This window comes from Felis catus, chromosome X (genome assembly GCF_018350175.1).
Source record: "Felis catus isolate Fca126 chromosome X, F.catus_Fca126_mat1.0, whole genome shotgun sequence".
Lineage (NCBI taxonomy): Eukaryota > Metazoa > Chordata > Mammalia > Carnivora > Felidae > Felis > Felis catus.
Window position 1 is genome coordinate 65,506,628 of NC_058386.1, and position 25,372 is coordinate 65,531,999.

The 25,372-nt window shown below is 38.1% G+C and overlaps 1 protein-coding gene across 1 annotated transcript in view; it reads right to left on the reverse strand.

Annotated features, from left to right (window-relative positions):
• The window catches only part of LOC101091427 (charged multivesicular body protein 1a-like), a 158,148-nt gene that overhangs the window by 105,568 nt on the left and 27,208 nt on the right, over positions 1 to 25,372 (reverse strand). The window lies entirely within an intron of this gene.

Genomic DNA, 25,372 nt, shown 5'->3' on the forward strand with positions numbered 1-25,372 from the left:
TATCCATGCTTGCTGGGTATTTAGTTTGTTTCTAATTCTTCAATAATATAAACACCAATGTGATATACTAGTATATGCAATCTCACACACTTTCCAAGTTTTTTTTTTACTAGTTAACATCCATAACCACACAGCTACACATTTTTTTCTTGCAATGAGAACATGTAAGATCTACTCTCTTAAGAACTTTCAAATATACAATACAGTATTATTAACTATAGGCACCATGGTGTGCATTACATCTCTAGGACTTATTTTATAACCAATATTTTGTACCTTTTCACCACCTTCCCCATTTTGCCTACCCCCCTCCCAACATCCCACCTCTGGCAATCACCAATCTGTTCTCTGTATATATGAGCATTTTTTTTAAGATTCCACATAAACATAAGTGAGATTATATAGTATTTGCTTTTCTCTGACTTATTTAACTGCTAAGTTTTAATGACCTCAAAGTACATCCATGTTGTGGAAAATGGCAGGACTTCCTTCTTTCTTTGTGGCTGAATAAGATTTCATTGTACATGCATTCTACATTTTCTTTTCCCATTCATCCATCAATGGGCACAGGTTGTTTTCATGTCTTGGCTATTGTAAATAATGCTGCAATGAACATTAGGGTAAAGATATCTTTTTGACTTAGTGGTTTTATTTCCTTTGGATAAATACCCAGAAGTAGAATTCCTGGGTCATATGGCAGGTTTTTTTTTTTTTTAATTACTTGAGGAAACTCCATTTTGTTTTCAACAGTGGCTGCACCAATTTACATTTCTACCAACATTGTACAGGTTTCACTTTTCTCCACATCCTTTCCTACACCTGTTTTCTTCTTGTCTTTTTGTTAATAGTCATTCTAATAGGTGTGACTTGATAATTTACTGTGGTTTTTATTTGCATTTCCATGATGATGAGTGATGCTGAGAACCTTTTCATGTGTCTCTTGGACATCTGTATGTGTTCTTTGGGGAAAAAAAATGTCTATTTGGATCCTGTGCCCATTTTTTAATTTTTTTAATTTTTAATTTTTAAATTTTTTTAGACAGAGAGTACAAGCAGTGGAGAGGGACAAAGGGGGGGAGAGAGAGAGAGAGAGAGAGAGAGAGAGAGAGAGAGAGAGAGAATCTCAAGCAGGCACCATGCTCCTTGCAGAGCCCAACGCAGGGCTTGATCCCACAGTCCTGGGATCATGGTGTACTTTGAGGGCATTATGCCAAGTGAAATAAGTCAAGAAAGGTGCCCATCAACAATACATTACAAGGATAATACACTATGATCAAATGGGATTTAGTCCAGGGATGCAACGATGGTTCAACACACAAATCAAATAATATGATACAACACATTAACCAAATGAAGTCTAAAAATCATAATATCTCAATAGACATGAAATTGGAATTTGACAGAATTCAGCATCCATTTATAACAATTCTCAACAAAGTAGATACAGAAACACTATACCTCAATGTAATGAATGCCACATATGAAAAACCCACAGCTAACATCACCCTCAATGGTGAAAAGCTGAAAGCTTTTCCTTTAAGTTCAGGAACAAGACAAGGATGCCCACTATCATCACTTCTATTCAACATGCTGTGGCAAGTCCTACCCAGATCAATGAGGCAAGACAAAGAAATGAAAGACATTGAAATCAGAAAGGAAGAAGTAAAACTGTCTCTATTTGTAGGTGGCATGATGTTACATAGAGAAAACCTTAAAGATGCCACCAAAAAACTGTTAGAATAAATGAATTCAGTAAATTTGCAGGATAAAAACCAACATACAAAAATTGTGTTTTCACATACTTCTAATGAACTATTAGGAAAAGAAATGAAGAAAACATTCCCATTTACAGTTGCATCAAAAATAATAAAATACCTAAGAATACATTTAACCAAGGAAGTTCAAGACCTGTATACCGACAGCTATAAGACTTTGTTAAATTGAAAGAGACACAAATTAAGGGAAAGATATTCTATGCTCATGGATTGGAATAATATTTTTAAATGTACATATGACTCAAAGCAATCTATATATTTGGTTCAATCCCTATCATAATTCCATTGGCATTTTAACCAGAACAAACAATCCTGAAATTCATATGAAAACACAAAAGACCCCAAATAGCCAGAGCAAACTTGAAAAAGAAGAACTAAGATGGAGACATCATGCTTCTTGACTTCAAACTATATCACCAAGCTGTAGTAATCAGAAATTTGGTACTGGTATAAAAACAGACATATAAATCAATGGAACAGAATAAGGAGATCCAGAAATAAATCCATGCACATATAGTAAATTAATTTATGACAAAGGACCCAAAAATATACAATGAGGAAAGGACAGTCTCTTTAATAAATAGTACTGGAAAAACTGGACATTCACATGCAAAAGAATGAGATTGGATTGCTGTCACACCATACACAACAAATGTCAAAACGGATTGAAGACTTGAACATAAGAAAGCATAGGCAATATGCTCCTTGACATTGGTCTTGGTATTAATTTTTTGGATTTGACACTAAAGCCAAAGGCAAGAAAAGCAAAAATAAATGAGTGTAACTACATCAAACTAAAAAGTTTTTCACAGCAAAGGAAACATTAACAAAATGAAAAGGCAACCTATAGAATGGGAGAAAATATTTGCAAATTGTGTATCTGGTAAGGTTTTAATATCCAAAACATATAAAGAACTCATGCAACTGAATAACAAACAGAAAAAATCTCATTTAAAAATGGGCACAGGATCCTTGGGGCACCTGGGTGGCTCAGTCAGTTGACCATTTTACTCTTGATTTCAGCTCAGGTCATGATCCAAGGGTTGTGGGATCGAGCCTCATGTTGGGCTCTGCGTGGAGTGTGGAGCCTGCTTAAGGTTCTCTCTCACTCTCCCTCTGACCCTCTCCCTTGTTTATGCTCTCTAAAATTAAAAAAAAATGTTTCATGTATTATGAAATGTGGTGTTTTAATATTTTGTTGAGGATTTTTGCATGTATGTTCATCAGGGAGATTGGCCTGTAATTTTATTTCTTATAGTTTCCTTGTCTGGTTTTGGTATCAGGGTAATGCTGGCTTTGTAAAATGAGTCTGAAGTGTTCCCGCTTCTATTCTTTGGAAGAATTTGAGACGGATTGGGATTGTTTCTTAAATGTTTGGTATAATTCAGCAGTGAAAACAGTTGGTTCTGGACTTTGTTGTGAATTTGCATATTTTAATACTGCTGTGTTTGTGTGAGATCTGAAACTTCAAAACTCATTTTTGTTTTCAATATACAAAAATATCAAACTAAATTTCTTTTCATGCTTTCATTTCTTAAATTAATTATTTATTCATTTAAGTTCAAGTTAGTTAACATACAGTATAGTATTGGTTTCAGGAGTAGAATTTAGTGATTCATCACTTACATATAACACCCAGTGGTTATCCCAACAAGTGGCCTCCTTAATGCCCATCACCTATTTAGCCCATTACCCCAACCACCTCCCCTCCAGCAACCCTCAGTTTGTTCTCTGTACTTAAGAGTCTCTTGGGACACCTGGGTGGCTCAGTCAGTTAGGCATCTGACTCTTGATTTCGGCTCAGGTCATGAACTCACAGTTCATGAGTTCAAGTCCCGTGTCAGGTTCTGAACTGAAAGCTCAGATCCTGCTTGGTTTCTGTATCCCTGTCTGACCCTCCCCCACATGTGCTCTCTTGCTCTCTCTCTAAAAATAAACAAACACTTAAAAACAAATAGTCTTTTATGGTTTGCCTCCCTCGGTGTTTATCTTATTTTTTCTTCCCTTACCCTATATACATCTGTTTTGTTTCTTAAATTCCACACACAAGTGAAATCACAGGATATTTATTTTTCTCTGACTGATTTATTTCACTTAGCATAATACCCTTTAGTTCCATCCATATTGTTGCAAATGGCAAGATTTCATACTTTTTCATCGCCAAGTAATATTCCATTGTATATATACATACCACATCTTCTTTATCCGTTCATCAGTCAATGGACATTTGGGCTCTTTCCATACTGTGGCTATTGTCAATAGTGCAGCTATAAACATTGGGGTGCACGTGCCCGTTCAAATCAGCACTCCTGTATCCTTTAGATAAATTCCTAGTGTAATTGCTGGGTCATGGGGTAGCTTTTTAAATTTTTTTGAGGAACCTCCATACTGTTTTCCAGGGTGGCTGCACCAGTTTACATTCACACCAACAGTGTAAAAGTGTTCCCCTTTCTCCACCATCCTCACCAATATATGTTGTTTCCTGAGTTAATTTTAGCCATTCTGACAGGTGTGAGGTCAATTTTAGCCATTCTGACAGGTGAGGTACCTCCTTCTGATTTTGATTTGTATTTCTCTGATGATGAGTGATATTGATAATCTTTTCATGTGTTTGTTAGCCATCTGGATGTCTTCTTTGGGAAAGCATCTATTCATATCTCCTGCCCATTTCTTCACTGGATTATTTATTTTTTTGGTTATTGAGCTTCATAAGTTCTTTATAGATTTTGGATACTAACCCTTTATCAGATATGTCATTTTCAAATATCTTCTCCCCTTCTGTCGGTTACCTTTCAGTTTTGTTATTTCCTTTGCTGTGCAGAAGCTTTTTATCTTAATGAGGTCCCAAAAGTTCATTTTTGCTTTTATTTCCCTTGCCTCCAGAGACATGCTTTCTTTTTCCTGTAGTTGTTGGGCTTATGTTTTTAGAAAAGGATAATCCTAATATGTCAATTTTAAATTTACTTTTTCTTCTAACTCAGCTTAATTACTTCCATCTTCTTTTCTGAAAGTTTTCTTCCCTTAAAAGTTGTCTCTATTAATAGTATAAATAGGTACCTGGATAGCTCAGTCAGTTAAGTGTCTGACTTCAGCTCAGGTCATGATCTCACACTCGGTGGGTTCAAGCCTTGCATTAGGCTCTCTGCTGACATTTTGGAGCCTGGAGTCTGCTTCAGATTCTGTGTCTCCCTCTCTCTCTGCTCCTGCCTGCCTCTCTCTCTCTCTCTCTCTCTCTCTCTCTCTCTCTCTCTAAAATAATAAACATTTTTTAAAAAGAGCATAAAAAAATACATAAAGTGACTCAAGTTACGGCTTGAATATATGCTATTACTAAAGATCTAAATATCTAAAACAATGGGGTGCCTGGGTGGCTCAGTCGGTTAAGCGTCTCACTCTTGGCTTTGGCTAAGGTCATGATCTCAGGGTTCATGAGTTCGAGCCCCACATTGGGATCCACTCTGTCAAAGCAGAGCCTGCTTAGGATTCTCTCTCTTGCCCTCCTCTGCTTATATTCTCTCACTCTCCCTCTTAAAATAAAAAAAATAAAGTTAAAAAAATTAAAAATAAATGTCTAAGGCATTTAAATATTTTAAAATATATAAATACACATGTGCATAAAAGAGTTAACATAGAAAACCTGAAAATGCTATCCTTGGACAGGTCTAATTGCAAGTTTGGCACTTGGCTGGCACCTAAGAACTTGGATTTGAGGTGGGTTCACATCATTCCCAGAACGGTTAAGAGTGGCTTGCTCTATCTAAACTGTACATACAGTGTGGTTTATGTCAAACACTGGATATCCTTCTGGGAAACTAAAATTTTGGTGTGTGCTAGGCAGAGAATGCCTCCATGACTACTAATAAAAGTGTTAGACTTCTAGGGGCACCTGGGTGGCTCAGTCGGTTAAGCGTCCAACTTTGGCTTAGGTCATGATCTCGCGGTTTGTGCGGCGGTTTGTGAGTTCAGGCCCCATGTCGGGCTCTGTGCTGGCAGCTCAGAGCCTGGAGCCTGCTTCAGATTCTGTGTCTCCCTCTCTCTCTTCCCCTCCCCTGCTCATTCTCTGTCTCTCAATAATAAATAAACGTTAAAAATTAAAAAAAAAAAGTGTTAGACTTCTAAGCACAGGAAAACTCTCCTTCCTGGCAGAGAAAATTACACACATGTTGTCACACTTTGTTGATAGAAGAATTAAACTTGTCCTGTGTGACTCCACTAGAGAGAATTCTTGAAATCTTGAGCCCAGATTCCTCCAGACTTTGCCCCATATGCCTTTTCCCTTTATTGATTTTGGGTTGTATCCTTTTAGGGTAATACATCACAGCCATGAGCACAACTATATGCTGAGTCCTATAAATTTTCCTAGCAAATACACAATACATAAACCAAAACATACATTAATGCTATGTAAAGATTATTATTTCTATATAAATTAATGCTATTTTAGCTATTTAGCATTAATGCTATATAAAGATTATTCTTGCATATAGGCTTTATACTTCTCAGTAAGAGTAGTTTTGGCTACAAACCAAAGGATAGTCTTCAGCTATAGGTAACTGAACAGTTACACTCTGTCTTGTGAGGCATACTTGCACATATAAATAATAATGGTTACTTTTTATTTCTTACTGTTGGATAGTAAATAATTACGTAAATAGAATTTGGTTTAGAATGCTAAGGCTGGTAATCTTTCCTCAATATATAATAAAATGATTCAAGTACTCTCACATGACTGTGACCACTTCATGAGTTTAAAAAAAGGAAAAATGTGAAAATGACTTGCCTTTTTAATCTTGGTCTTTTTAGTCTTTCCTTCTTTATCACATTTCTTGGCATTCCTATTAAGTTCTTTTGCAGCAAACTTCAAGTTAAATAGATGTTTTGATAATACATATTAAGGCTATTAAAAAAAGTTGATTTCCCAGCCTAACTACCTGCAAACAAGATATTAAAATCATAAAAACTATCAGATAAAATTATGTTATTTAAACCAACTAATTACAAAGTGCAGAAACTGAGTATTTTTTATGTCTTTCACATTTGTTTTCTATTAAAAAACTTAATGATATGGCAAGAAAGATATAATAGCAACTTTATGGTAGAGAAACGTGTCAGACACCACCTTTCCAAGGATAACATCACCAGTAATAAGATATTTCAACATTATTTATCTTCTGAAATGATAAATTGAGAAGGTACACCATCACCTCTATGGTGGCATTATTATGTTGTTGCCGAAACATACTCTCAATGTACTCAAGAGGAAACATCAGGTAATTCTGAACTGAGAAATATTCCATGATGTAAGTGACCAGTGTACTCTTCAAATGTCACATTCATAAAATGCTGAAGAAATGTCATAGAGTAGAGAAGACTAAGGAGACATACTGACTAAATATAATATGGAATCCTGGATTGGATCCTAAAACAGAAAAAAGAACATTAGTGGAAAAATTGGTGAAATCCAAGTAAGATCTATAGTTTAGTTAATAATATTGTCGTGATTTTTTCCTCTTGTTTATACTATGGTTATATAAGATGTTAACATTAGGAGAAGCTTGGTAACTGGTATATAGGAACTTTGTTATTTTTGCAATTTCTTTTGAAAAATAGCCTAAAACTATTTTAAGATTAAAAATTCTAAATTAAAAAAGAAAAAAATACGATGGAAAGAAAAGTACTCTGTTCAACAAGATCCCAATAAGCAATACTATAAATCTTTTATTTTCATGACACACCCAAAAAAAACCAAATATGAAGTATATGCACATTAATATGACAAATCAATGTGGATTATTTCAAAACAACTGGTTTGTGTAGATTAAATTCCTACTTAGAAAGATTCTATGTGTTTTCTGCTCTTTAATTTCTTTTTTTACATTTATTTATTTTTGAGAGACAGAGAGAGAGACAGAGCACAAGTGGGGGAGGGGCAGAAAGAGAATGAGACACAGAACCCCAAGCAGGCTCCAGGCTCTGAGCTGTCAGTACAGAGCCAAAGGCGGGGCTCAAACTCACAAATCATGAGATCATGACCTGAGCCGAAGTCAGATGCCCAACCGACTGAGCCACCCAGGTGACCCTGTTCTTTAGAAAAAGGTAAAATACATTTTTTTAATCTTGATTCTGTATTTCTTCAGGACATCTACAAAAAAGATGTAGAATTTTTTTAAAGGTACACATACACCATATAGTTTAAAGGAATTATTTTTTGATTGATTATATCACTATCAGTAAATAGGAATTATTTGATTGTTTTATTTACCAAAGCTAAAACATCAAGTAAGCAACCTTATTCATCTCTCAATGTTTTTATGGTTCTAATTTAACACCTCCTTTATGGATAATGATAGGGATGAAGTGGCTACCCTGAGTATTTTTCATTAGCAGATAATCCTGGAATTAAGAAAGTACATACATGTGTATGAATTTGTGGGTAATTTTAATGTAAAATATACTTCACATTTATAAGTAAGATTAATTTCAGCTAGCTGAGAAAGTTATAGTTCCTTTTATAAATAGGGTTTCTTAACCTAAGCACAATTGATATTTTAGGTCAGATAATATCAGACTGATATTTTGTTGTGGTGGCCATCCTGTGAATTCTAGGAAGTTTATCAGCATCCCTGGGCTGTGCCACTATATGACACTAACACCCAAATGCAACAACCAAAAATGTCTCCAGCCATTGTCAAGTGTCACCTGGGAGGGGAAAAAAACCAAACCCTGCTGAGAATCTGAATCACTGATATAGATGGAAATAAAGAAAAAAAAGAATGAATTTTTCATTCACCAAATCATCTTCCATATAGAATCATCTCTGCAAAAAAAATCACTATAGCTAAAACTAAATTAAGAAGCCAATTATTTTAGATGATTTCATTTCATTAATATATTCTTTGTTGCTTTTAGAGAATGATTTCAGCTTCCCTTAAACGTGAAATTTATTATAAACTGCAAAAACTGAAGATAGACTATGCCTATAATAGCCAACCTTTATTTAATATCAATAGTTAAAACTGATCATGGTATAAAATATTGGCCAAAAATATAGAGGATCCATCACAAAAGAAAATTTAATGCAACAAAGCGTTTTTCCCCTTCATCCTAAAAAGACATGAACCCCTTCCTATACATGGAAGCCCATAGATTTAGGAAAACACCTTGAAATACTAGAAGAACTGCAAATGTCTTTTTAAATACAGAGTTTAGCTGGCAAAAAAAGAAAAAAAAAGTAAAATCATCAGGGGAAAGAACCAAAGTGAAAGAAGAAACTATCAATAGTAGGTAAGCACCTAAGCAAAGCCCCCATTGGGCCCACACAAGATGAGGTGCTTAAACTGAACTTTCTGAATAAAGCTAGAACACCTGAAGGCTACAATATTAGCATAAGTGTGGGAAAGAAAAGTCTTATCAGCCAGCTAAAAGAAGAGGAATTGACAAAGTAATGGCCTTGTTCACAGCTGGGGATAAAGCAAACTAGATAAAGAAAATTAGATAGAGCTGAGAGAATTAGCAAACTAAATACAGATCTGAATGTAGAGTGAAAAGTAATGGTAATATGGAAGAGAGGCTTAGAAATGAAGAAAACAGAATAAAAAGTTCTAATATCTGAAATCTCACGAAGTTTCCATACAATAAAGGTAATGTGGGAAAGGTTATATTCAAAGAAATAATGCCTGAGAGTCTCCCATAACTCATGAGAGGAATAATTTTTTTTTTTAGATTCAGAAAGGACAAAGCGGAGTCCCAAAACAGATGCATACAAAGTAATCCACACTTAGATACAATTTAGTAAACTTCAGAGTATCAAAGACTAAAATAACCTTAAAAGAGATAGTGTGAAAATTCAGATTACTTACAAAAGCCCTAAAATCAGACTGAGAATTTTCAAAAAGAACATTAACTTCCAAAGGATACACAATGGATTCACATTATTCACAATCATTATGTATGTATCATGAAATGACTTCAAACACTGATTTAGCAAGTACAGAACCACTGCTCTAAGGGAAAATACAGGATTGGGTTTCTGCAAGGCTCTAGTCATATCATTTTCATCAACCTATTAATATATAACCTTGTTTTATGTGTTTCCATTTTTAAGTCTTTATTTAAATTCCAGGTAATATACCAGTGTAATATTAGTTTCAGGTGTACAACATAGTGATTCAAAACTTCCATACAACACCCAGTGCTCATCATAAGTGCATGAGTTAATCCCCATCATCTATTTAACCCATACCCCCACCCACCTCCCTTCTGGTAACCATCAGTTTGTTTAATCTATAGTTTAGTTTAATCAGTATAGTTTAATCTATAATTAAGAGTCTGTTTCTTCATTTGCCTTGTTTCTCTCTTTTTTCTCATGCCTTTGCTAGTTTGTTTTGCTTCTTAAATTGCACATATGAATGAATCATTTTTTCTGAATTTTTATTTAAATTCTAGTTAACTTACAGTATAATACATTTTTCAGGAGTAGAGTTTACTGATTCATCAGTTATATATAAGACCCAGTGATCCTCAAAACACGTGCCTCCTTAATACCCACCACTCATTTAGCCCATCCCCCACCCACTTCCCTCCATCAATCCTCATTTTGTTCTCTATCTTTAGGAGTCTCTTATGGAGAGGGAGTTAAGATGGTGGAGAAGTAGGGGGACCAGGATTTTCCTCCTCCCTCAAACACAGCTGTATTGAGGTCAGATTACTTGGATTACAGATTACAGGAAATCAATCTGTGGAGTGACAGAAAGATCTCCACAGCTGGAGGGAGACAGCTTGGCAGGATTGAGGTGCATGTATGTGAACTGGGGGAGATAAAACAGCATAGGCATGGAGGGGAGGGAACCCTTTCTGTGGAAAGACACAAGGGAGAGAGAGAGGGGCTGTGAAAGGGCACCATCAAGTTAGCACAAGAGGAAAACCTCTCTGAACCATGAAAAGGGAACAAAAAATATGGAAAGTATATTTCTTTTTTTGAAAACAGCCTTAGGAGCTGTAACTCTGAAGTTCTGAAAGTGCCCAACTTTCTCTTGCGCAAAGCCAAGAGCCTTGGGGCACCCTCCTGGGGAGGAGAGATCCTGCCCTGGAGTGCATACCACAGTGTAGCGAACTCAGGGGCACACTAGGAGAGACAGTCTCCTTCCAGGAATAATATGGGAAGAGGGTTTATTGCCTTTCAAGAACAAAACAAAACAAAACCTTGCAGGTGCGAGCCAATGGCCTTTTATCAGCAGGGCTGAGTGACTCTACTTTAGAACAGGAGAGAGGAGCCACACTGATCTGGGTCCTTTAAGACTTAGGGTTTTGGGGCACTTGGAGGGCTCAGTCAGTTTAAGTGTCTGACTTCGGCTCAGGTCATGATCTCAGAATTCATGAGTTCCAGCTCTGCATCAGACTCTGTACTGCCAGCTGAGCCTGGAGCCTCTTTGGGATTCTGTGTCTCCCTCTCTCTGCCCCTCCCCCACTCACACTTTTGATCTCTCTCTCTCTCTCTCTCTCTCTCTCAGAAATGAATAAATGTTTAAAAACAAAAGGACTTTGGGTTTTGAATCCCAGCTGAGTGCCTAGAAGGCAAGGCAGAACTGTGGAGAAGGGCAAATTGACCACCCTCACTATTCTGTGAGGGCTGCCTAAACAGTGTGGGTTGATATACCCAGTTGGAAAAGAAGAGATTGGGGTATCGCCATTTTCCTACCTCCACAAACACAGTGGGATTTCACACAGCAGCTCAGCGATCCCAGTGGAAGCAGGACACCAAATGCTGCCACTCCCAGCCTCGCAACTGCTTATCTACAGGAGGAAGACTGGCCCAATGCAGGCATCCTCTCCTCCAGACCAGCACAGCACCAGTCGCAGGCACCAAAAGACAACGTTTTGCTTTGTTTTTCATTCTTTGTTGTTCTTTTTCTCTTTTGCAATCAGGGTCATAGTTTCTGATTTGTTTTTGGTCAATTCTTATATATATATATATTTATATATATATATATTTATATATATATTTATATATATATTTATATATATATATATATGAAACATATAAACAAAAACATATATGTTGTTTGATCAGGCATTTTTATTCTATTCTTTTTCCACCTTTTCTCTTTTTCCTTCTTCATTTTCCTTTCTTTCTCTGCATTTAGCCTCAGTTTTTTAAATGCTTTTATTATTTATTTTTGAGAGAGAGAGAGACAGCAGAGCATGAGCAGGGAAGGGGCAGAGAGGGAGACACAGAATCCCTAGCAGGCTCCAGGCTCCCAGCCATCAGCACAGAGCCCGATGCGAGGCTTGAACTCATGAACCATTAGATCATGACCTGACCCGAAGTCAGATGCTTCACTGACTGAGACACCTAGGCATTCCAGCCTCATAGTTTTTTGATTCTCTGTTTAGTCTTCTTTTCTCCCTTTTCATTTTTCTCTTTTTATGGGATCAAGGTTCTCCACCCTTTTCCTTTTTTTTTTTTCCAGAGTTACTTCAAAAAACAAATCAAAGCACAGGTGGTTGAAGGTCCAAACACTCCACCACCACAAGCAAGGAGGAGCTCTGCATAGGACTGACCAGTGGCATGGAGCAGCCAAAATGCAACAACAGGGTGCACACAACATACACCAAGAACACTTCCTGAAGTGCCAGACTCTGGACACTGTATGACCTCTTTTTAATATAATAGTACTCTCAGGTGCAGGACACATAACTAGCTTTTAAAATATGTGAAAGACAGAAACTTAGCCAAAATCACAAGACAGAGTAATTCTCTCCAAAAGAGAGCTCAAGAAGAAATCACAGAGTATTGCTCAAAACAGATATAAACAATATATCTGAATAAGAATTTAGAATAAAAATCATAAGACTAATAGCTGGGTTTGAAAAAAGCATAGACACAACAGAGAATCTATTGCTGCAGAGATCAAATACCTAAGAACTAATCACAATGAATAAAAAATGCCATAATTAAGATGCAAAATAAGATATATACAGTGATAGAGAGGATGGAAGAAGCAGAGGTGAGAACAGGTGGAAGATAAACTTATGGAAAATAATGAAGCTGAAAAAAAGAGGGAAAGGAAATTACTAGATCACAAAGGGAGAATTAGAGAGCTAAGTGATTCAATGAAATGAAATAATATACGTATTGTAGAAGTCCCAGAAGAAGAAAGTAGAGAGAAAGGGGCAGACGGTTTATTTGAACAAATTATGACTAAGAACTTCCCTAATTTGGGAAGGAAACAGGCATTCAAGTCCAAAATGCACAGAGAACTCCCTTGACAATCAACAAAAACAGGAGCACCTAAGTGACTAGTTGGTTAAGGGTCCGACTTCAGCTCAGGTCATGATCTCATGGTTTGTGGGTTCAAGCCCATTATTGGGCTCTGTGCTGAAAGCTCAAAGCCTGGAGCCTGTTTTGGATTCTGTGTCTCCCTCTTTTCTCTGCCCCCACTTGCACTCTCTCTCTTTCAAAAATAATAAACATTAAAAAAATCAACAAAAACAGGTCTATACCACAACATATCATAGTGAAACTGGCAAAATACAAAGATAAAGAGAGAATTCTGAAAGCAGCTAGGGACAAACAGGTCTTAACCTTACAAGGGTAGAGACATAAGGGTATTAGCAGACTTGTCCACTGAAACTTGGCAGGCCAGAAGGGAGTGGCAGGAAATCTTCAATGTGCTGAAAAGGAAAAATATTCAGCCAAGAATCCTTTATCCAGCAAGGCTGTCATTCAGAACAGAAGGAGAGATGAAGACTTTCCCAGACAAACAATAACTAAAGGAGTTCATGACCCCTAAACAAGCCCTGCAAGAGATCCTAAGGGGGACTCTTGTTAAGTGCAAAGCAGCAAAGACTACAAAGGACCAGAGGTATCACAACAAACATGAAATTTATAAATAACACAGTGGCACTAAGTTCATATCTTTCAATAATGACTAAATATAAATGGACTACATGCCCCAATCAAAATACATAGGGTATCTGGAAAACAGTGTGGAGATTCCTCAAAAAATTAAAAATAGATCTACCCTATGACCCAGCAATAGCACTGCTAGGAATTTACCCAAGGGATACAGGAGTGCTGATGCACAGGGGCACTTGTACCCCAATGTTTATAGCAGCACTCTCAACAATAGCCAAATTATGGAAAGAGCCTAAATGTCCATCAACTGATGAATGGATAAAAAATCTGTGGTTTATATACACAACGGAATACTACTTGGCAATGAGAAAGAATGAAATCCGGCCATTTGTAGCAACGTAGATAGAACTAGAGAGTGTTATGCTAATTGAAATAAGTCAGGCAGAGAAAGACAGATACCATATGTTTTCACTCATATGTGGATTCTGAGAAACTCAACAGAAGACAAGGGGGGAGGAGAAGGGGGGAAAAAGTTACAGAGAGGGAAGGAGGCAAACCCTGAGAGACTCTTAAAAACTGAAAACAAACTGAGGGTTGATGTGGCATGGAGGGGGAGGGGAAAGTGGGTGATGGGCATTGAGGGGGAGGGGAAAGTGGGTGATGGGCATTGAGGAGGGTACCTGATGGGATGAGCACTGGGTGTTGTATGGAAACCATTTGACAATAAATTTCATTAAAAAATAGATAAATAAAATAAAAAATGAACATTAAATTAAAAAAAATACATAGGTATCAGAATAGATAAAAAACAAAAACAAGATCCATCCATATACTGCCTACCAAAGACTCATTTTAGAGCAGAAGACACCTGGAAATATAAAGTGAGGGGATGGAGAACCATGCATCATGCCAATGGAAAACAAAAGAAATCTGAAGTTGCCATACTTATATTAGAAAAACTGGATTTTAAAACAAATACTACAAAAAGAGATGAAGACTGGCAGTATATCATAATTAAGGAGTATATCCATCAAGAAGAGCTAAGAATTGTAAATATGTGCTCCCAAAGTGGAAGAACCCAAATATATAAAAAATTTAACCACAAACATAAGGAAATGTTTCGATAATAATACCATATTGTAGGAGACTATTATTCCACCTATAACAATGGACAGATCATCTAGGCAGAAAATCAATAAGGAAACATTGGCTGTGAATGACACAATGGACTAGGTGAAATTAACAGATATATTCAGAACTTTTCTTCCTAAAGCAGCAAAATACACATTCTTCTCAAGTGCACATGGAACGTTTTCTAGAGAAGATCACATACTTGGTCACAAATCATCCCTCAAGAGATACAGAATGACTGAGATCATACCATGCATATTTCAGATCACAATGTTATGAAACATGAAATCAACCACAAGAAAATATTTAGAAAGCCCTCAAATACATGGAAGTTAAAGTACATCCTACTAGAGAATGACTGGGTTAATAAAGAAATTAAAGAAGAAATAAAAAACATATATAGAAGCAAATGAAATTAAAAAACCATGACAGTCCTAACCCTTTGGGACGCAGCAAAGGCAGTCCTAAGAGGAAAGTACTTTGCAATTCAGGCCTATCTCAAGAAGCAAGAAAGGTCCCAAATACGCAACCTAACCTTATACCTGAAGGAGCCAGAAAATCAGAAGCAAATGAAGCACAATGCCAGCAGAATAAGGGAAATAAAAAATATTAGAGAAGAATTAAATGATATAGAATCCAAAAACACAGTAGAACAATCAATAAAACTAAGAGCTTGCTTTTTTTTAATGGATAAACAAAATTAATAAATCCCTAGCCAGACTTCTCAAAAAGAGAGAGGAACCAAATAAAATCATGAATCAAAGAGGAGAGATCACAACCAACACCACAGAAATACAAACAATTATAAGAGAATACTTATGAAAAATTATATGCCCACAAACCGGAAAAACTGGAAGAAATGCATAAATTCCTAGACACACACTCCAAGACTCAAACAGGAAGAAACAGAAAATTTGCAAAGTGTCTGGGTGGCTCAGTCAGTTAAGCATCTGACTTGGGCTCAGATCATTATTTTGTAGTTCATGTGTTCGAACCCTGCTAACTGCTCAGAGCCTGGAGCCTGTTTCGGATTCTGTGTCTCACTCTCTCTCTCTGCCCCTTCCCTGCTCACACTCTGTCTCCCTCACTCAAATATATTTAAAAAAATCTTTATTAAAAAATAGAAAATTTCAGTGGAACCATAACCAGCAAACAAATTATATCAGTTATCAAAAATCTCCCAAAAAATAAGAATCCTATGCCAGATGGCTTCCCAGGGAATTCTACCAGACATATAAAACAGAGTTAATACTTATTCTTCTCAAAATGTTCCCAAAAATAGAAACAGAAGGGAAGCTTCCAAACTCATTCTATGAAGCCAGTATTACCTTGATTCCAAAATCAGACAAAAACCCCACTAAAAAGGAGAATCAAAGGCCAATATCCCTAATGAATATGGATGTAAAAATTCTCAAAAAGATACTAGCAAATCAAATTCCACAGTATATTAAAAGAATTATTCACCATGATCAAGTAATAAATCATGATCAGAAGGAATTTTCTAGACTTAAAAATTCACACTGGAAAGGGATACTGGGAAGATGGTGTAGTAGAAGGATCTTATGCTCACCTTCTCCCAAGGATATACCTAGATAAGAGCTCAATCAGTGAAACTAACCCAGAAAACAGGACTGGCTTTCATAGTTAATCCTAGAGAGGAAACCACATCTAAATCAGGAGGAAGGGTAGGAAAGGAAGATGGTGTTGGAATATGAGGACGCTGGGCTTGTTTCAACCCATGAATACAACTAGTTAACTATTGAATCATTCTAAATACCCCAGAAATCAACCTGAAGACTGAGAGAACAAACTCCACAATTAAAGGGAGAGAAAAGGCCACACTGAAGGAGGAAGGAAGTATGGAGACATGGTTTAGGGGAGAAACAGATCATGGATGATGTGGAGGGGAGGGAGCCATGGTCACGGAGAAGGGAGAGAGAGAGAGGGGAGCACACAGGAGAACATACAAGGAGAACATTTCCCCCAAACCATTTGAATGGAAAATGAGAGGGGCTGAATTTTGTCATTTCTTGCAACCACTGGGGCTTAAAGTGTATAGTTTTAAAGGTCAGCAGGCTTGGTGTGGACAGAGCCCGGTAGACATTGTGCTGCTCCTAAAGAGAAGGCAGGCAAAAAACCCCAGTCATATAGTGTGGAAACAGCAATCTGAAGAATTCCTGGGCCACACAGAAGGTAGATTATTTTTTTTCTTCTTGGAGCAAACCATAAAAGGCAGCATTCATGAAGACTCATCTCTGGGAAAATAGGAGCTGGCTAGCACCGTTTGCCTTCCTCGCCCCTCAGCATAAGCACAGAGCCACCTGCAGGCAGCAGCACAGCACCAACAATGGTTGACTAGTTTACACCAAGATCCACTCTACTGTACCCTGGTGGGATTTCCCTTCTCAGTGAAGCTTACCTCAATCCCAGTGTGGAGGGCCCCTCCCCTAGAAGACCAACACAAACCCCTGCCCACACCATGTTCCTGACCACAGAGTGCTACAGGGCCTCAGTTCTGGTGGGAGAGGTGTCAGGTCTCATTTCATAATCAGACTAGAGCACACCTAGTTAAAACTCACCACATTCAGCCCAGGGAACAAATACTGCCCATAGCAGTCAAGGAGAGCTTCTGCAGATGACTGGCCTGAAGAGTAGATCAGCACAGTATCAGAGCATACACAGGACACCAGAGACACACCCTGAGGTGCCAGGCCATGGGCATTATATGACCTCTTTTTCACAAGGCCATTCCTTTCAGGTGCAGGAAACATAAGTGGCTTTTATAACACAGAGAGAAAGGCAGAGAGTTAGACAAAATGCCACGACAGAAAAATTTATCTCAAATGAAAGAACAAGATAAGTCCACATCTAGAGATCTAAGCAAAAAAATATATAAATAACATGCCTGATGGAGAATTTAAAGCAACATGCCTGATGGAGAATTTAAAGCAACAATCATAAGGATGCTCACTGGGCTTAAGAAAAGAATAGATGACATGAATGAGACCCTTACCACAGAAATATAAGAGTTAAAAAGAATAAACCAGAGATAAGGAATGAAAAAAATGAGATCGGAAATAGGCCTGATGCAATGAACACCAGGCTATAAGAAGCAGAGGAACAAATTGGTGACCCAGCAGAAAAAATGGAAAATGATGAGGCTGAACAAAAGAGAGAAAGAAGAATTATGAAAATCAAAAATAGACTAAGGCAACTAAATGACTCCATCAAACAATACGTATGTATTATAGGAATTCTAGAAGAAGGAGAGAGTAAAAAAGGGGTAGAAAATTTATTTGAAGAAATAACAGCTGAAACCTTCCCCAGTTTGGGGAAGGAAACAGACATCCAGAACCAGGTGGCACAGAGAAGTCTGACCAAAATCAATAAAAGCAGGCCAATATCAAGACATATTATAATTAAATTGGCAACACAGAGTTATAAAGAAAAAAATCTTAAAAGCATCAAGACAAAAGAAGTCCTTAACTTATGAGGAAAATCTCGTAAGGCTAGATGGAGACTTCTCAACAGAAACTTAGCAAGCCAGAAGGGCTTGTGTCAAATAGGCAAAATGTTGAATGGAAAAAATATGGAGGCAAGAATCTTCTATTTAGCAAGGCTAGAACAGAATGGAAAGAGATATAAAGTAAAAATAGAAAGAGATATAAAGACCTACCCAAACAAAAACTAAAGGATATTGTGGCCATGAATCAATTCTTGGAGGAAATATTAAAGGAGACTTTATGAGTGCAAATGAGAGAGCAAAAATTAAAAAGACCAGGAAAAAAAAAAACAGAGAAACCTCCAGAAAGAACAACAAAACAATAAAATGGCACTAAATATATCTCTATCAGTAATTACATGGAATGTAAACAGACTAAGCATTCCAAAGACATAGGGTGTCAGAGCAGATAAAAAATCAAGACTCACCTACATGCTACCTAGAAGAGACCCATTTTAGACCTAAAGACACCTGCAGACTGAAAGTGAGGGGATGGGAGAATGATGTATCACACGAATGAATGTCAAAAGAAAGCCAGATTGCCAATACTTATATCAGAAAGAAGACTTTAAAACAAAGACTGTGGATCCTGGGAAGATGGTGGCATAGGACGCTGGGTTCACCGCGCGTCCTGCTGATCACTTAGATTCCACCTACACCTGCCTAAATAACCCAGAAAACCGCCAGAGAATTAGCAGAACAGAGTCTCTGGAGCTAAGCACAGATGAGAAGTCCACGGAAGAGGGTGGGAAGGGCGGCGAGGCAGTGCGTGCTCCACGGACTGGCAGGAGGGACCAGGGCGGAGGGGCGGCCCGCTGGCCAAGCAGAGCCCCCGAGTTTGGCTTGCAAAAGTGGAGGAGCCAGATGGAGTGTGTTCTGACAGCAAGTGGGACTTGACATCTGGAAGGTTATAAGCTAAGAGCTCTGCTCGGAGAAAGAGAGGGCTGGAGGACAACGGGAGGGAGAGTTGTTGAGCCCTGGACCACAGAGCTCAGCTTGGCGGAGAACAAAGGCGCTTGCCAGCGCCATCTCGCTCGCTCATCCCCCAGCCATAATCCCAAAGGGAACCAGTTCCCGCCAGGGAACTTGCTTGCACCGAGCAAACACCCAACGCTGTGCTACTGTGGATCCATCCCTCCGGCGGCTCTGACTCCCTCCTGGTGCCGCAGGCCCCTCCCGAAGTGGATCTCCGAAGGAAAAGTGAGCTGAGCCTGCCCCTCCCGCCCCTGTGCACCTTGCAGAACCACCCCAGCTAATACGCCAGATCCCCAGCACCACAAGCCTGGCAGTGTGCAAGTAGCCCAGACGGGCCATGCCAGCCCACAGTGAATCCCGCCCCTAGGAGAGGGGAAGAGAAGGCACACACACCAGTCTGACTGTGGCCCCAGCGGTGGGCTGGGGGCAGACATCGGGCCTGACTGCGGCCCTGCCCACCAATGCAAGTTATTCGAGACAGTACAGGGGAAGTGCAGTTCCACACCACTCAAGGGACTCTCCAAAATGACAAAACTGAAGAATTCCCCTCAGAAGAATCTCCAGGAAATAACAAGAGCTAACAAACTGATCAAAAATGATTTAAACAATATAACAGAAAGTGAATTTAGAATACTAGTCATAAAATTAATCACTGGGCTTGAAGACAGTATAAAGGACAGCAGAGAATCTCTTGCTACAGAGATCAAGGGACTAAGGAACAGCCAGGAGGAGCTAAAAAATGCTATCAATGAGCTGCAAAGTAAAATGGAGACAACTACAGCTCGGACTGAAGAGGCAGAGGAGGAAATAGGTGAACTAGAAGATAAAATTATGGAAAAGAGGAAGCTGAGAAAAAGGGAGATAAGAAAATCCAGGAGTATGAGGGGAAAATTAGAGAACTAAATGATGCACTAACGAGAATTAATCTATGCATAATTGGTATTCCAGAGGAGGAAGAGAGAGGGAAAGGTGCTGAAGGTGTACTTGAAGAAACAATAGCTGAGAACTTCCCTGATCTGGGGAAGGAAAAAGGCACTGAAATCCAAGAGGCACACAGAACTCCCTTCAGACTTAACTTGAATCGATCTTCTGCACAACATATCATAGTGAAACTGGCAAAATACAAGGATAAAGAGAAAATTCTGAAAGCAAGTAGAGATAAACGTGCTCTAACAAATAAAGGGAGACCTATAAGGCTCGTGACTGATCTCTCTATTGAAACTTGGCAGGCCAGAAAGGAATGGCAGGAGATCTTCAATATGATCAACAGAAAAAAATATGCAGCTGAGAATCCTTTATCCAGCAAGTCTGTCATTTAGAATAGAAGGAGAGATAAAGGTCTTCCCAAACAAACAAAAATTGAAGGAATTTGTCACCACTAAACCAGCCCTACAACAGATCCTAAGAGGGATCCTGTGAGACAAAGTACCAGAGACATCACTACAAGCATGAAACCTACACAGATCACAATGACTCTAAACCCATATCTTTCTATAATAACACTGAATGTAAATGGAGTAAATGTGCCAACCAAAAGACATAGGGTATCAGAATGGATAAAAAAACAAGACCCATCTATTTGCTGTCTACAAGAGACTCATTTTAGACCTGAGGACACCTTCAGATTGAGAGTGAGGGGATGGAGAAATATTGATCATGATACTGGAAGCCAAAAGAAAGCTGGAGTAGCCATACTTATATCAGACAAACTAGACTTTAAATTAAAGTCGGTAACAAGAGATGAAGAAGGGCATTATATAATAATCACAAGGTCTATCCATCACGAAGAGCTAACAATTATAAATGTCTATGCGCCAAATACCAGAGCCCCCAAATATATAAAACAATTACTCAAAAACATAAGAAACCTTACTGATAAGAATGTGGTAATTGCAGGGGACTTTAACACCCCACTTACAGAAATGGATAGATCATCTAGACACATGGTCAATAAAGAAACAAGGACCCTGAATGATACACTGGATCCGATGGACTTGACAAATATATTTAGAACTCTGCATCCCAAAGCAACAGAATATATTTTTTCTCGAGTGCACATGAAACATTCTCCAAGATGGATCACATACTGGGTCACAAAACAGCCCTTCATAAGTATACAAGAATTGAAATTATACCATGCATACTTTGAGACCAGGATGCTATGAAGCTTGAAATCAACCACAGGAAAAAGTTTGGAAAACCTCCAAAAGCATGGAGGTTAAAGAACACCCTACTAACGAATGAGTGGGTCAACTAGGCAATTAGAGAAGAAATTAAAAAATATATGGAAAGAAATGAAAATGAAAATACAACAATCCAAACACATTGGGATGCAGCGAAGACAGTCCTGAGAGGAAAATACATTGCAATCCAGGCCTATCTCAAGAAACAAGAAAAATCCCAAATACAAAATCTAACAGCACACCTAAAGGAAATAGAAACAGAACAGCAAAGACAGCCTAAATCCAGCAGAAGAAGAGAAATAATAAAGATCAGAGCAGAAATAAACAATATAGAATCTAAAAAATCTGTAGAGCAAATCAACGAAACCAAGAGTTGTTTTTTGAAAAAATAAACAAAATTGATAAACCTCTAGCCAGACTTCTCAAAAAGAAAAGGGAGATGACCCAAATAGATAAAATCATGAATGGAAATTGAATTATGACAACCAATCCCTCAAAAATATAAGCAATTATCAGGGGATAATAGGCAAAATTATATGCCAATTAACTGGACAACCTGGAAGAAATGGACAAATTCCTAAACACCCACACACTTCCAAAACTCAATCAGGAGGAAATAGAAAGCTTGAAAAGACCCATAACCAGCAAAGAAATTCAATCAGTCATCAAAAAACTCCCAACAAATAAGAGTCCAGGACCAGATGGCTTCCCAGGGGAGTTCTACCAGACGTTTAAAGCAGAGATAATACCTACCCTTCTCAAGCTATACCAAAAAATAGAAAGGGAAGGAAAACTTCCAGACTCATTCTATGAAGCCAGTATGACTTTGATTCCTAAACCAGACAGAGACCCAGTAGAAAAAGAGAACTACAGGCCAATATTCCTGATGAATATGGATGCAAAAATTCTCAATAAGATACTAGCAAATGGAATTCAACGGCATATAAAAAGAATTATTCACCATGATCAAGTGGGATTCATTCCTGAGATGCAGGGCTGGTTCAACATTCGCAAATCAATCAACGTGATACATCACATTAATAAAAGAAAAGAGAAGAACCATATGATCCTGTCAATCAATGCAGAAAAGGCCTTTGACAAAATTCAGCAACCTTTCTTAATAAAAACCCTCGAGAAAGTTGGGATAGAAGGAACATACTTAAAGATCATAAAAGCCATTTATGTAAAGCCCACAGCTAACATCATCCTCAATGGGGAAAAACTGAGAGCTTTTTCCCTGAGATCAGGAACACGACAGGGATGTCCACTCTCACCACTGTTGTTTCACATAGTGTTGGAAGTTCTAGCATCAGCAATCAGACAACAAAAGGAAATCAAAGGCATCCAAATTGGCTAAGTTAAGCTTTCACTTTTTGAAGATGACATGATAATATACATGTAAAATCCGATAGACTCCACCAGAAGTCTGCTAGAACTGATAGATGAATTTAGCAAAGTTGCAGGATACAAAATCAATGTACAGAAATCAGTTGCATTCTTATACACTAACAATGAAGCAACAGAAAGACAAATAAAGAAACTGATCCCATTCACAATGGCACCAAGAAGCATAAAATACCTAGGAATGAATCTAACCAAAGATGTAAAAGATCTGTATGCTGAAAACTATAGAAAGCTTATGAAGGAAATTGAAGAAGATATAAAGAAATGGAAAAACATTCCGTGCTCATGGATTGGAAGAATAAATATTGTTAAAATGTCAACAATACCCAAAGCTATCTACACATTCAATGCAATCCCAATCAAAATTGCACCAGCATGCTTCTCGAAACTAGAACAAGCAATCCTAAAATTTATATGGAACCACAAAAGGCCCCGAATAGCCAAAGTAATTTTCAAGAATGCCAAAGCTGGAGACATCACAATCCCAGACTTTAGCCTCTACTACAAAGCTGTAATCATCAAGACAGCATGGTATTGGCACAAAAACAGACACATAGACCAGTGGAATAGAATAGAAACCCCAGAACTAGACCCACAAACGTATGGCCAACTCTTCTTTGACAAAGCAGGAAAGAACATCCAATGGAAAAAAGACAGTCTCTTTAACAAATGGTGCTGGGAAAACTGGACAGCAACATGCAGAAGATTGAAACTAGACCACTTTCTCACACCATTCACAAAAATAAACTCAAAATGGATAAAGGACCTGAATATGAGACAGGAAACCATCAAAACCCTAGAGGAGAGGGGCGCCTGGGTGGCGCAGTCGGTTAAGCGTCCGACTTCAGCCAGGTCACGATCTCGCGGTCCGGGAGTTCGAGCCCCGCGTCGGGCTCTGGGCTGATGGCTCAGAGCCTGGAGCCTGTTTCCGATTCTGTGTCTCCCTCTCTCTCTGCCCCTCCCCCGTTCATGCTCTGTCTCTCTCTGTCCCAAAAATAAATAAACGTTGAAAAAAAAATTAAAAAAAAAAAAAAAAACCCTAGAGGAGAAAGCAGGAAAAGACCTCTCTGACCTCAGCCACAGCAATTTCTTACTTGACACATCCCCAAAGGCAAGGGAATTAAAAGCAAAAATGAACTACTGGGACCTTATGAAGATAAGAAGCTTCTGCACAGCAAAGGAAACAATCAACATAACTAAAAGGCCACCAACGGAATGGGAAAAGATATTTGCAAATGACATATCGGACAAAGGGCTAGTATCCAAAATCTATAAAGAGCTCACCAAACTCCACACCCGAAAAACAAATAACCCAGTGAAGAAATGGGCAGAAAACATGAATAGACACTTCTCTAAAGAAGACATCCAGATGGCCAACAGGAACATGAAAAGATGCTCAACGTCGCTCCTTATCAGGGAAATACAAATCAAAACCACACTCAGATATCACCTCATGGCCAGTCAGAGTGGCCAAAATGAACAAACCAGGAGACTGTAGATGCTGGAGAGGATGTGGAGAAACGGGAACCCTCTTCCACTGTTGGTGGGAATGCAAACTGGTGCAGCCACTCTGGAAATCAGTGTGGAGGTTCCTCAAAAAATTAAAAATAGACCTACCCTATGACCCAGCAATAGCAGTGCTAGGAATTTACCCAAAGGATACAGGAGTACTGATGCATAGGGGCACTTGTACCCCAATGTTTATAGCAGCACTCTCAACAATAGCCAAATTATGGAAAGAGCCTAAATGTCCATCAACTGATGAATGGATAAAGAAACTGTGGTTTATATACACAATGGAGTACTATGTGGCAATGAGAAAGAATGAAATATGGCCCTTTGTAGCAACATGGATGGAACTGGAGAGTGTTATGCTAAGTGAAATAAACCATACAGAGAAAGACAGATACCATATGTTTTCACTCTTATGTGGATCCTGAGAAACTTAACAGAAACCCATGGGGGAAGGGAAGGGAAAAAAAAAAGAGGTTAGAGTGGAAGAGAGCCAAAGCATAAGAGACTCTTAAAAACAGAGAACTGAGGGTTTATGGGGGGGGTGGGAGGGAGTAGAGGGTGGGTGATGGGTATTGAGGAGGGTACCTTTTGGGATGAGTACTGGGTATTGTATGGAAACCAATTTGACAATAAACTTCATATATTGAAAAAAAACAAAACATAATGCTTGTTGTAGGATATTTAGATACACTTTGTCAAATTAAAGAAGTTCCTTTCTGTTAACAGTTCACTAAGAACTTTTTTAGCATTAAAGGATATTAAACTTGAAAAAAATAAAAAATAAAACAAAGACTGTGACAAGAGACAAAGAGAGACAAAAAAGGAACTATATCATAATAAAAGAGACAATCCCACATGAAGATATAACAATTGTAAATATATATGTACCTGACATAGAGCAACAAAATATATAAAACAATGACAAACATAATGGGACTAATTGATAATAATACAATAATATGAGGGGATTTTAACACCACACTTAAATCAATGGATAGATCATCTAAATAGAAAATAAGGAAACAATAAT